Below are 13,157 nucleotides of genomic sequence, written 5' to 3' on the forward strand. Positions count from 1 at the left end.
TCTTTACTTGTTATGAATTAGCTCTGAAACTTTTTTTTACTGATACTCTGAGTCTATGCACGTGAGTGCATGCATATTATGTGAATTTATTTTAGACAACACTCTCAAATACTAATATATGTTAATGATGCGGCAAAAACCTCTTGTAAACGCTCTCTTCCCACTTACAGCAAGCTTACTGGAAATAACATCAACTCAGCAGTCTTTGGGAAGTGAGAGGATGAGTTAGTACATGGTAGCTAATTCAAAAGCTCTTCTACAAATCTAATAATTACACTTAATTTCATATACAAAGGTCACCATTAAATTCTCTATAGTTTTGTATTTCATCAGATTAAAAGTTCAGCAGTAATTTACTTAATATAAGGAATAATACCACAACATTCATTACCTGCAAACAGCAACACTGCACAGATTTTAACAGAGCTGAGGGAAGCCATACAGTATTTTTGCTAGTGCACACACACTTTGGCCATTTTTAGATCATGTTATGTATTTAAAAAAAAAAAAAGCCCCCAAATTCCAAACTTAACAATCTCTTCTAGCACTCTTAAATCAAACCAAATGAGATCTAGTTGAAAAGCTGCATAATTTCCAATTGAGAGAGAAGAGAAAGCAAGAACTGTAACTGAGATTGCAAAACAATGATGCAGCTAGCTAGAGCAACAACACAACAGGGGAGTCTGCATAAAATCTAAGACTGCGCCAAAAAAAAACTTAAGAGGCATTACTACACAATTATATCGCAACAGTGCACCATCATGATCTAGCAAGAGGGCCTCAAGTTTTCGGATGGCTGTGACAGAAGGGACTATTTATGCCAGAATGGTCCTGGTTTCCCCACCTCTAATCTGCAGGCCAGGCTGACAAACCAGAACTGACAGAAATGCCACATGAGATGAAGCAGATGGGTGACTACTACAGGACAGACAACAAAAGGCTGGCTTGACTATGAAAAGGGGAAGAAAAAAAATATGTAAAGTATGTTGGCATCATTGCTTAGACTTAAAAAAAGTCTGTGCCATCAAAAGGCAAGGTGGAAGGGAGTACCTGGAGAACCAAGGATGCTAGATTATTTTAAAGAATTAAAAAAAAAAAAAGGGGGGGGGGGGGGAACAACAATTTATGGCCTCCAAGTCTCAAGAACAAATGTTTCAAACTTTGACCCTCTGATCTTACGATGCCATATCCCGACCTATTTACTTCTGTGTTTTCATTGACAGGCTGGGGTGGGTGGGGGGTGGGGGGGAAGTCCCTTCCCTCCCATTGGGCCTAGCACTTAAATATTTAAAAGACCTGAAAAGATGCATCCAACAGCCACAAAATCATACAACATTGATCTTAACCTTCTGGAAGTGGAGGACAAAAGTCCCATAGCTGGTATACAAACAGCAAACCGAAACAGCATCCCACCGGCACAATGCTGCCATATTTGCCTTGTTCCTTATGAAGCCATCATGGAATTGAATTTAAAAATAAATGTGATAAACCAAGCAACCACTAGCAATTTTTCCATTTTCATGCAGGAAATAAAACAAAAGAAATAATTATAAAAAATCCCGATTTCATTTTTTCCAGTTGCACAACAGCCAGATGGAAGGAAGCCTCAGCCCCAGCAGAAGATGCATTTTCTTGCTGACCTCCCCAAAGCAATGGAGGGTGCAGAAGGTGCACGTGGGCTGGGGGCGAGGGGACGGGGTAGGATGGGCTGGGAGGGGGCGTTCAGGAACGGGGAGAGGAAATTGGCTTTCCCCAGCCAGATGGGTTTACCGCACTGAGTTCAGGCCTGGACAGCACAGCTGCAAGTTATAAATGTTGAGGCAGGCCAAGGCAAGTGGCATCCCCCTCCGGGCGGCCAAATTCCAGGCAATTAGAGCCAGTGGTGCCCTTGGCTCCCTGGTGGGTGCCTGGACAAAGGGGCAGCAGCAGGGAAGAGCCTGCTATGGGGCAAGGGGGGCAGGTGGAGAGCAGGGAGGGGAGGAGTGCTGTTTTATGGCAGCACGGTAAATCAATTGCATTTTTTATTACCACTGCTGAATATTATTATGCTCTCCCCCCAGCTTTTATGAATGTTTGGCTTACACCATAATGTATTTGCCAGAAAATCAATAGTCTCTTATCCTTGCAAACTAGTAGTCAATGTCACTACCTCTCCAGCTTGCAGATCAACTAGCACTGCCCACCGCATCCAGAACAGGAAAAACTGGTTTCTTACTTGTCGCCTTTCATACAAATCTTCAGCTAGGAAAGCAGAGATAAATACACCTATTTCAAGACAGCTGCCAACAACTTTTAAATCAAAGCCTGTTCTTAAAATATGCTTTTCCATTGAGCAAGTATGGAGGTACCATTACAGGCCCTCATTAAAGAAAAAGCTCATACCAGGAATATAAGCATTTTGAAATGCCTCACCAGGATATGCTAGGGATGGTTTACTCTCAAGAGAATTGGAAGGAAGGGAGAGATGATGCTCTTATACAATTCAAAGGACAGCAGCAAAAATCACTGTTTTAAATACAAGTAAAAGAGAGAGGACCAATTGTGAAAGGTATTGCACATTTATGTAACAGTTTTAAATATGGCAATATTTTTTCTCATATGAGCAAAAAAAAAGTCAGAAGAGATACCATGCCTGTATTTAAGACATAAAAAGAAAAAAAAGACAGAGTACTTTACATATCTCATCACTTTCTCCAAACTCACTTTCTTCCTCTATCAGTTCTTTGCTTAATCATCCAAATTCCAGTCTCTAGCCTTCACTTCAAAGCTCAAGCCAAGTTCCCTAGAACTTCTTGTTCTGATGCAAAAAACAAAGAACACTTATAATTGTTTCTTTCTTTGAACTACAGAACTTCCAAAAGCAGGAATAACCTCTTTAGATAACATCTGTATATCCCCTGAACCTCCATACTCTTTTCAATATCACTTGTGCTTGGTTTAAAAATTTTCTATGCTCTAAAGGAATTAACAGTTATCTTTTCACCTTCTCTAACTTATCTCCATTTACTGTTTATCCTTCTATTCTGGATCTCCCAGCAGGCAGCATCTCAAACTGGTCTTCCACCCACCCAAGCCCCATCCCAACTCATCTGCAGCTTAGGGGGCTGCATGGAGGAGCTCTGCTGCGACTGGCTTGCAGAGCCTCAAATTGCTCCCTCTGACCCTTACCAAAATAACAATCTAACATCCAGATGATGGTGCCTCAGGGGCTGCCAGAAAAGCTTCAGCAAGAAAGGCTCACTCATCACCCAGAATAGAGGGTATCTGCTGTGGAAAAAAGGCAGCCCTTACTGGGAAGTATGAGACTGCAGGAAGTCCCCTACCCTACACATGCAAGTAAATCTCTTTTGCTTCCCACTGACGCAGACTATATTTTAGCATAAGTTTCTATGACTACATCAACAGGCGCTAAAAAGCCCAAAACTTAAAATAGAAAAGAAGTCCACATGTAGTGGAGTAGGGACTTCTTTCCTCTCTGCAGCACTGAGCAAACAGATCAAGTGTGGATTTTATATACTACTTCACCTAAGCAGCGCAGCTACTGAACTTGTATCAAAGACAAGCTATAGCCCCTGCACGCACAGCTGCTCATACCCTCAGCTGCCTCGCTGAAGAACACCTGCCATCAACCCAGTACGGAGATGACCGTACCCACCACCCACTGCCCATGCTCACCGACCACACTGCATCTCCTCCCAAGAGCATCACTGAGCTAGAACAGAAACGATCACCTCATACTCCTGCCCAGCTCTGCGGTAGGTTAGAAGTCCATCTGTTTACAGGACGGCCTTTTCCTGCAACCCATCTCTGAGCACAAAGGGCGAATTGTAACCTTGCTACTGCACCAGGCAAACATGGGAGAGGAAGTGCCCGCTTGCTGCTCTTGTGAGCAGCCCCCACGCTTTCCCCCCGAAGGGACTCTCTGTTCCTAATACTCTTCTGCAAATGGGCAAGTGCCAGTTTCCACTGTTAGGGCTAGTAAATTTTATGTTTGTAATGCCTGGTTGGTGAGAAGAAAATAACAGGCTTGTTCACGAAAAGCCAAGAGTTGGTAGTGCAAAACAGCAAACTGGGAAGCTGCTTAGACCAGAGCTGGATCTGTCAGCCTGGGCTCAGATGATACCTCTGCAAAGCCATAAAACTGCTTCTGTGGGGGAGAGCCATCATTCAAACGACAGCCTGAGATAAACCACATACTGATGACTGTCACAGTCCCTTTGACACCAACACTTACCATCTCCTAGTGTTTACAGACTAATCAGTTTAGCCTTCCCAACTGGCTGCATACAAGGCAGCTGCTCATCATGACTTGCATTTTCTTAAAGCCTCCCAGAGCGGACACCCAGGGCTCTGTAATTTCCTCTGCTTTTCTAGCTCAGACTACAGACTACCCGAAAGGAGGAAGAAGAAAAACACATTCGTTTTTACAATTCCTGTGTCATGGAGAATCCTTACTCATTTCTAGTGAATGCTCAGGATTTGTTATCTAGTTTTAAAGAACAGCCTTTCATAGAAACCTAAAAGTTAACAGTTACTACAGTAACAATTCTGGGGTTTGTTTGTGGTTTTGTTTGGTTTTTTTTTTCCAAATTAAACAAAGTACTTTTAAAATATTTGTATTACTGAGTTTTAGAAAGGTTTTCTCAGGCATCAAAGTTGATATACTTGTAACATACACAGGCCTGGTTTATTTCTAACTTTTGTTAATAAATAAATTATATAAATAGGTTTCTTTGATTGCTCAGAGCATCCATCACCAAGTACCGGGCATAGCTTTAGGCATAATTGTACTACTGAATTCATCAGCTGTCTAATCATCATTCATTTTGCATCTATTTCTGCTAATTAAAAAGAGAAAAAGTCCTAACAACCTTTACATAAATACTGTATTTGTTCTCTGCAAAGACGCAAGGCTAATTTACCAGTAATTAACTGATTATCTAATTTTATAGCTGCCACTCTGCAAGGATCAGCACCCACAGCCACCAGGAAAGGAAACAAAAAGGCCAGGTGAAGTCTGTTGCCCCTTACCTGCCATCACCTGTGCTCCTCTGACGCGGGAGGGCAAGGCTAAGAGCCTTGGCCCGGGGCTGGGTGCGTGGGCTGTGCTGGCCCCACAGCTGGTGAGGATAAAGGACAGGTCCTCGGTGAAAACCTCTCGGCTTCTGTGAGTGCTCAGCCAGGGTCTAAATGACCTGGCAGGAGAGCAGAAACCAGCTGGTCACAAAAAAATCTGGCAGGGGCACTACACAGAGCAAGAACTCAGGGTGGGTACGCAGCCTCACGAGACCCTCTGCTGCAAGCTGGAAATTAACTTCAGCGTGTCCCCTCTGCCCTCATCCCATCACCTGAAGTCTGCTATAATGCAGACCCTGCAGCAGCATCCCCTCTGCTTAGGCCCTTGCTAACACCAAAATCTTTCACTTTCAAAGAACAGCTGTCAGCATTTAAAGACGTATCCTTTTCCAAGCGAAAACCTGGCCAGCTCTCAGAAGCAGAGGGAAGAACTGCCTCAGGTACCATCCAATCCCTCCAGGCACGCTTGCCATGCTGACAGCAGAACCCAACCGTGACCGCATCCCCACGACTGCGCAGACCCCCAGGGTGAGCTGAGAGCATATGAACTGCAGCACACAGGAGGTGGTGCAGAGCGTTCCTACAAGGAGCAGCCTTCCCCCCCCCCCCATAACACAATTATAATTGGGAAATCAAATAACTTGAGGAAGGTAACTTTAACCTGTGCAATTTTCATGAATTTTCACTAATTTCAGCGCAGAGCTGTTGCTAACCCTGTCCTGGTTCTAGAGGTTCATGTGGCATGAGCAGCTCTTAAAGCAAGAATGAACCAGGGATGACACCACCACCATTACGTTTGTAGACAACTGCTGTTTAGCTCTCCATAAATTTTCTATTAGAGCATTAATTAGAGACATTACCACTCCCAAACCCTCTGCTCCCTGCAGGTGATAGCAGGATAGGCAAATTAGTTCCACAGGCAGGGACAGGCATTTAAGATCATTATGGCACCTTAGATTTCTGTCACTACGTATTTCAAAAGCAGAAGAGGAAAAACCAGCATAGTCATACTCACTTTTGGCAACAGATGAGCAATCACTTTTAACTATTCCTTTTTTGACCAAACTTAGTAACACCCTCAAATGGGATAGGAGGAATGAAAAAGAATGTGTTTCAGCTATGTAGGGACATGATGTCATTTGCTTTTTTTCATAAACTGGACAGAAAGAGATAACTGAGCACTTGATGAGGTGCAAGCGACGTTCATTTCACTATCGGCCTGATTCCTGGACTGAAAACTAAACTCCGTAAACAGAATACGTTGTAGTATGTATACCAAAGCTTTAGCTATTAAAAAAAAAAAAAAAAAAAAAAAAAAAAACCAACCGAAAAAAAACCCCAACACGCACCACAAAAAACCAACACATTATTTCTACAGTTATATAGCTCTTTCTTTTGAGAAACTCCAGGGAGAAAATCTAGACTTTAGCTATCAAAAGAATTGATTCCGCTTTCACATCTACTCCTTCTTGTCATCCTTCCTGGAAGAGAGACTCTGTCACAGGACGGGCAAATTATTCTGGACCTCTGCTTTTCTCTCCCAAAGTTCCAAAACCTTTCTCTTGCTGTTTGTCTGGAAGTGATTACCATCCCATGAACAGCACGTGCAGCCTGCTCCCAGCACTCGACCAGGAGAGCACGTCCTGGGACGCAGCACAGGAGCACCAGGCCTAAGGCGTGGTGATATGCTACCACCAGACACTTTTATTGCAAGACAGTGGACTAAAACTCATTATGGTTGTACAATAACCATATTGTGTTTCATGACCAGCACTGAGCCACATTCTCTACTACTTTTGAGGGTATTAGAGTCTGCCTTGATTTAAATTTTTACTACAATGGGCTAAACTACCCCCGCAGAAATACAACAGAGACAAAACAAATAATTTACCTTGGCAGACTTCTTTGTAAGTTGGTAACAGAGCTGAGAGGATGATGTTATTTGAGGAGCGGTGGAAGAGGTATTTAACATAAAACGAGAGTCCTATGAAGAACTGGGGTATAGACTCTCAGGAGGATCTGCCTAGCAGTGCATAAACTTAAGCATAAACATGAAAGCACCCTTAGTGGACTACAGAAAAAACCCCACTATTTACAACAGCAGGTTTTTGTTCCGTAGTATAACACAGTTGCTGAAAAGAGTTTCACCGTGATAGGGAACCAAATCCACTGACACCCCTTCTCTACCTGAATACCAAGAATACTGAAAAGCACAGGACTAATTTTGAGCTTGATTAAAACCTGGAATAAAGCAGCATGTTATTTATAAAAGCCAACTTCTTTGCCTCCACTTGATACACAAAACACTTCAATGGAAATTTAAATACACAAAATCAACTGAAAATATAATATTTTGGCAGCTAACATTTATTTAACAGCACACTAAAATGTGTTCAAAAAGACAAAGTGCAGAAGAATTAAGCACAGGTTTTCATTAATATTTATAGAAAAGACAAGCCACAACCACTTCAGACAATACATACTTACAAAACACAGTACATTTAGCTGTATAGCCAACTAAGGACAGATTATAATCTTACTTTAATCCTTGAATAACAGATAAAATCTTATATATCAACTTTTTCCAAAAAGCACTCCTAGAGGATATAGAAAGAGTCTCAGTAAGTTTATGGCTGAAGGAATAATGACTAAATTCTCATCAAGTGAGAGCAGATTGCTTATAGATTTCAATTCAGATTTTCTAAACACAATTTATTCTACAAAAATTCAGTGCATTTTCAAAACTTTAATCAAGAGACATAAAACAACTGGCACATTACATCATAAGTTGCAGCCATACGCTCCATTTAAAAGATGCTAATTTATCTGATGAGCGGGATATATACATTCACTCAAGTAGTTCTACCACTTCATACCAATTTGTGGGTTGCAGAGCTGTGTAGAAGTGCTGGGCTGGAGCAGAGAAAGAACAGGTTTTGTATGTGGATCAATGGGACTGAAATGTTTAGAGTTCAATGATTTCTTTCTAAATTTTAAAGCTAAGTCAATGAATGGTGTGGATGTAGGAAAACAGGGATGTCAGCCTTTGGCTCGGCCATGCATTACTACATAAACTACAGGGTGCTTTTGCACCTGCAGTATTCATCTGCAAAAAAGCAATGAAACCATTGAATATTCTTCCCAACTTATTTTGATAGTAAACACTCCAGGCAAAGGCAACCTGTTCCCACATACTAATATGGCCCCTAGAATGACAAAGAAATCTTGAAGCTACTGGAATACATACCACAGTGGTAAAGTTAGGATTGCTTACATCAAAAATGCCTGAAAGATTGGCTTTACTGCCTTCTAGATAAGCTATTTATAACTAGAAGCAATTTGAAAAGGTACAAAGTAAATATATTTTATCATTAAGTGTCAATTCAGACCCTAATTTCCAATCACACTATTAAATAGCATTCAATGACCTGAACCAGAAACCAGAAATTTGTGATAACAGAATAATACAAATTTTAAGTTTTTGCTGTTCCTGTGTCAAAAACATTGTAATAATGGCTACTCTAAAAAAAAAAAAAAAGTAAAAAGACACATGCTTATTGATGGTACAAAATTATATCTTTAGAATTCTAATGAGATATCTGACTATACACATAGCTGATCAGAAGTAATAATATTCATGAACAATTTATTATGATATTCCTTAATGGAAATAATTTCTATTTAACACCATTGTACAACTGCAAATTGTATAATAGTATTGTTAGATATTATAATAGAGTGAAAAGAACAATTTAAACTTCAGGAATTTTTGCAGTAACATTTCATGTCACGGCATATTTCTTCATATCCTCATTTTATTACAATTACAATGTTAAAACTATAGGGTTCCCCAACAGTCATGTGAACTCCGCAGGCTTTGAAAGGAATAAAACACACACTGAATATTGAGAAAGTTTTCTTCTCTGCTACAGAAAAGCGAAACACAAACGCAACTGGAACAGCTACCTCTTCTCATTTACTAAGCAATCTTTTACACCCCTCCCATCAACTCCTCAGAGCCACTGACTGGATCTTCTTTTGGATGTTAAATTTATTAGCGAAATCACTGATGGACTGAAGCCAGTGGCAAAATTCCTACAGCAACTAAATGGGGCCAGAAATTTGATTCTTACCATGCATAATCTCCTCTCTTAACTTTGTAAGTGTCAAAGTCATTCCCGAGTAGGAACTTCTTTTCAAAAGCGGCTGACATCCTCCCACCCCAGCAGCAGCAGAGCTCACCACGTGCAACCACATATGGTGTTCAGACATCCCCACCATTTGAAATCCAACAATTAATCGTTACCATGAAACTGGTAGCATTTTTGACAAGGCAACATTGCCGAAATGCATTATCAACTCAGATTTTATAATCCTTTGGAACACGTGCTTGGATTGTGAAAGAGAACCATCACAAATGCATACATTTTCACATCTCCAAAAGCTGTGCCCTCACTGTGTCTTTCAAATCCTTTACATTTAGCAGGAGAAAGCAATTAAAAAGATGTGGGGAATAACAAGGATTAACATGTATGCTCGTTATTTAAAAGGACTGAGTCCCTGCAAGGGTTTTTTGCAGCAATTAGTTCCAGCCTACAAAAGGCACAGGCACCGATACCGCATCTTGACATTTTCCTTGCCAAACCAGACACCATATTCTGATCTCTTCATTTCTAAATCTAGTTTGCCTCCAAATATATCCCCTGCCATGCACACACATGGAAGGCACATGCGTGTAGTCCTTTACCACCGGCTAGCCCCATTCCTGTACCAGAACAGGTCAGGGAAGGGTAGCTGCTGGTCTAAGACCTGGCTGCACACAAACACTTCCAGTGATGGGGGCTCATTCCCAAACCTAGCTTGTGAAGAGCACAGTTTGCAGCAGATGGGCAGAAAAGATCCCTGCATGGGGCTGCTTTTCAATCTGCCCACTGGCCTCGGCGAGAAGCCACACAGTGCTCCTTCCAGGCTGATGTCACAAAGCTGCATGAGGCGGGAATAACCCTCTCCTGCAGATCCTCGTGCCCATCTTCTCTTGTGGACACCACTGACACATTGCAGGAGAGCCCTGCAGCAGCTGCAGGCATGCAGGGAGGTCTCCTTTGCACGGCAAGGAAGCATTAGATGGGACTGCGTGAGACTTGGCTTCTCTGTCAGACTGTGAGGGGGAAACCGAGAGCTCTCGGATGCATTTGGACCAAGCAATCCTGCTCTTGGAGGCCCCTCCGTGCCTCAGGCAGATGGCAAAACCAGTTTGCAGCCTGCAGGTGCAGAAGCAGCAAACCAGGACTCTGCAGACACTGAGCAGACATGTAATATCCCCAAGTGGACTTTGTGCTCCGACTGACTGCATGTGCTGATAACCTGTGTGTGCCTCCCCCAGGGCTCACACTGCCATCCTCAGTGGCATTCAGCTCAGCTGGCTGGAGATCCTGCTGCCCCCAGTTCATACAAGCCATCAGCTGGAGATCAGTGATTACTGAGCCCCCATTCTTCTGTGGGGGGAAAAAAACCACAAGTACTGAACCAGACAAGCAAAACCAAACAAATTAGCTGAAGTCTGCTGGCAGTTTAAAATAACCTGCCTGCCTCTTGAAGGGATTTGGGAGTACTCAGAGGATGCCCACCATAGGGAAGCTGTGGGGAAGGCAATATACAGGAAGAAGAGTGCTGTGCAAAGTGAGTTTCTCCATGGCCTCATCTGTGCTTCCCTCTCCTGCAGTCTTCACTTTGTGATCCGGCCAACCATGCTTCTGAGGACCATAACACACATATGGGAAAATACGGAGAATGCATACTGTGAAGCTCCTGTTCTTAACGCTGCATGCAAAATCAAGCTGAAAGAGTAAGGTTTTTTGCAAATGAGACAATTGAATGGCTCACTGCTGTCCTAAAAGCTGGTCCCACTCCTGGCCATGCTCTTCTGCTGCCAACCTTGTGTTGGCTCTGGCACTCGACAGACTGTAGAAACCTATTCACGTTAACTCAGCAAAGAACCAACTTAGTAGGGCGGGGGTTCTTGACAGTTCAGTGAGCTGATTCAGCTAAATACCTACCTAGTACGTGTTAAGGGGGAATAGCTAAATACTTAACTAAGAGACCTGAACCTACTCAAGGGATGCAGTGGAAACACAGGGGCAGGAATTCAATCTTCCCCTCAGCTGGTGGCAAAGTTATATTGCTTCAGTAATCTTACAAGACTTCACTCCTAACGTGCTAAGAGATGACCATCTCACAGCTCCTTCCTTTGCCCTGAGCTAAAGGACTTCCACTACCCAAAGTAGAAGTAAGAACTGAAAAGACATACATTTGCTGCCCTTACCTGGTCCATCCTACAGTTTTCCTGAAAGCTTGCATCTGTATTAGAACATCAACTAAGGTATTTATATATCGCCTTACACAATAGTACTTATTTTTAGTCACATACAATGACTGACAATAAAGCAGACAGTATTTTCCCTACCATTAATATGTTCTTTTGTGGTTGTTTTAACCTCTAAACTCTTCTCCTGCAGACCAATATGCCTAGAATAGCTAAAGCCTTTTTCTACCTGGTATTTCCTAACTTGCAGCTCTTAAACTGTCACATTGTGCCTGTTTCCTTTGCTGAAATGGCTGACATCTCTGCTGTTTATCTTCTACATGTTTCACTTTGGTTTGTTTTGGGGTAGGTTTTCTTGGGTTTTACTTTGTCTCTCTGGGTTTGTTTTTTTTTAGTTTTTTTTCAAACAACAGTCTAACAAAACTAGTCAGAACGTTGCTCTTGACAAGCCTTAAATATCACTGTTTTCTTTTCTGGGTATTCAGACTGCAAAGGTGGAGTGAACAAAATCTTTTGCCAGATCCTCAAGTTAATTCTTATGGGATTCCAGTTTCTCTGGGTACACAGAAACTCCTACTCTCGAGAACCCCATGTAGACAGTAAGGGCAGGAGAGGAAAAAAAATCATCACAAAACCAGACCAAAATTCACATTTTCTGTAAACGCCCCTATGCTTTTATGTTTTTGCATTTGAATTTTATGATGAACAGAATCAGAAAAACATCTTCCATCTGGAAAGAATATAATGCTTTATGTTTAACCTCAGTAGAAAAGCAAATCTTTCAAAAGTAAATAACTGAAATAATAAAAGGTGGCATCCTAACAGGCAGTCCAATGATTTTTAAAATTCTTTGGTATTCCAACAAATGTTTAGTTGAGAACAACTAGCAATTTCAACAGTCCACTGTTAATCTCCCTATGCTTCCACAATTATAGCTTTTCCTTGTACAACATACAATATTGCACGTTATTGCCAGTGACAGATTGCCTGTACCTAGAGTTTCCAGTACGGCTACACCAGGCTTCGAAAATATAGTCAGGCTCAGAAAATGTGGTGCATAAAAAACTCAGAGCGTATAAAAGTTTGACATATGTGGATAACTGATAGTAGATGGAAAGCAATGGCCAAAAGCAGCACAGGCTGTTGCCAGAAGGCACACGGCAGCCCCACTACTGCTGCAGTTAATTCTCCACATTGGCTAAACAAGAATAGTAGTATCAAGGGGAATGGCAGGCGAGGTAGGAAGTTTTCCAGAACCAGATTTACAATCCAGCTATTTAAATACACCTTGCATAAGAGTAGACAAAAAGGGGTCAGAAGAGGGACAATACTCTGCCAGAATCAGAATGTAAAAATAAAGCAGACAGCTTGAACATGAAGTACAATTAACACACAGTTATGGAGAGAATCCTTGAATTTCCAGTATCACGTGTTGTTTTGTCCTTTCTAGAAACCTATAGTTCATTTCTCTGGCTTTGCCCTGGAAAGAGCTATAAAAGCCTGTAACAGGGGAGGAAAGGGAAGAATTTTTTTTTTTAAAAAAAGGGGGTGTGGGGGGAGGAGGCAGTCTGTGAGTCTGCGATGCACCAATTATTCTGGCTCTGAGTTTACAAAAGGTAAGCCGCGGTGTCAGGCTGTGAGCAGGAGCACAGGCAGCCCTGCTTTCTCGCCAGCCCCACCACCCAGAGCGGGGCTCTCTAGCAGCTCTGGTGATGATCATGCCCTGACTGATGGGGCACTGCTGACCCCAGCAAGATTA

The 13,157-nt window shown here is 42.1% G+C and overlaps 1 protein-coding gene across 7 annotated transcripts in view; it reads right to left on the bottom strand.

The window, feature by feature from the left end:
• ZMIZ1 (zinc finger MIZ-type containing 1) overlaps window positions 1–13,157 on the bottom strand; it is a 307,669-nt gene that overhangs the window by 269,817 nt on the left and 24,695 nt on the right. For 2 of the 7 annotated variants that reach the window (XM_055719926.1, XM_055719927.1), the window contains exon 1: window positions 3,732–3,836. The exons of the other annotated variants lie outside the window; for them this stretch is intronic. The gene's annotated coding sequence lies outside the window, so the exon portion shown is untranslated. Of the gene's footprint in view, window positions 1–3,731; window positions 3,837–13,157 lie in introns of those variants that run through there. 7 annotated transcript variants of the gene reach the window in all.

The sequence above is a fragment of the Falco cherrug genome, chromosome 9, assembly GCF_023634085.1.
Source record: "Falco cherrug isolate bFalChe1 chromosome 9, bFalChe1.pri, whole genome shotgun sequence".
In the NCBI taxonomy this organism is placed as follows: domain Eukaryota; kingdom Metazoa; phylum Chordata; class Aves; order Falconiformes; family Falconidae; genus Falco; species Falco cherrug.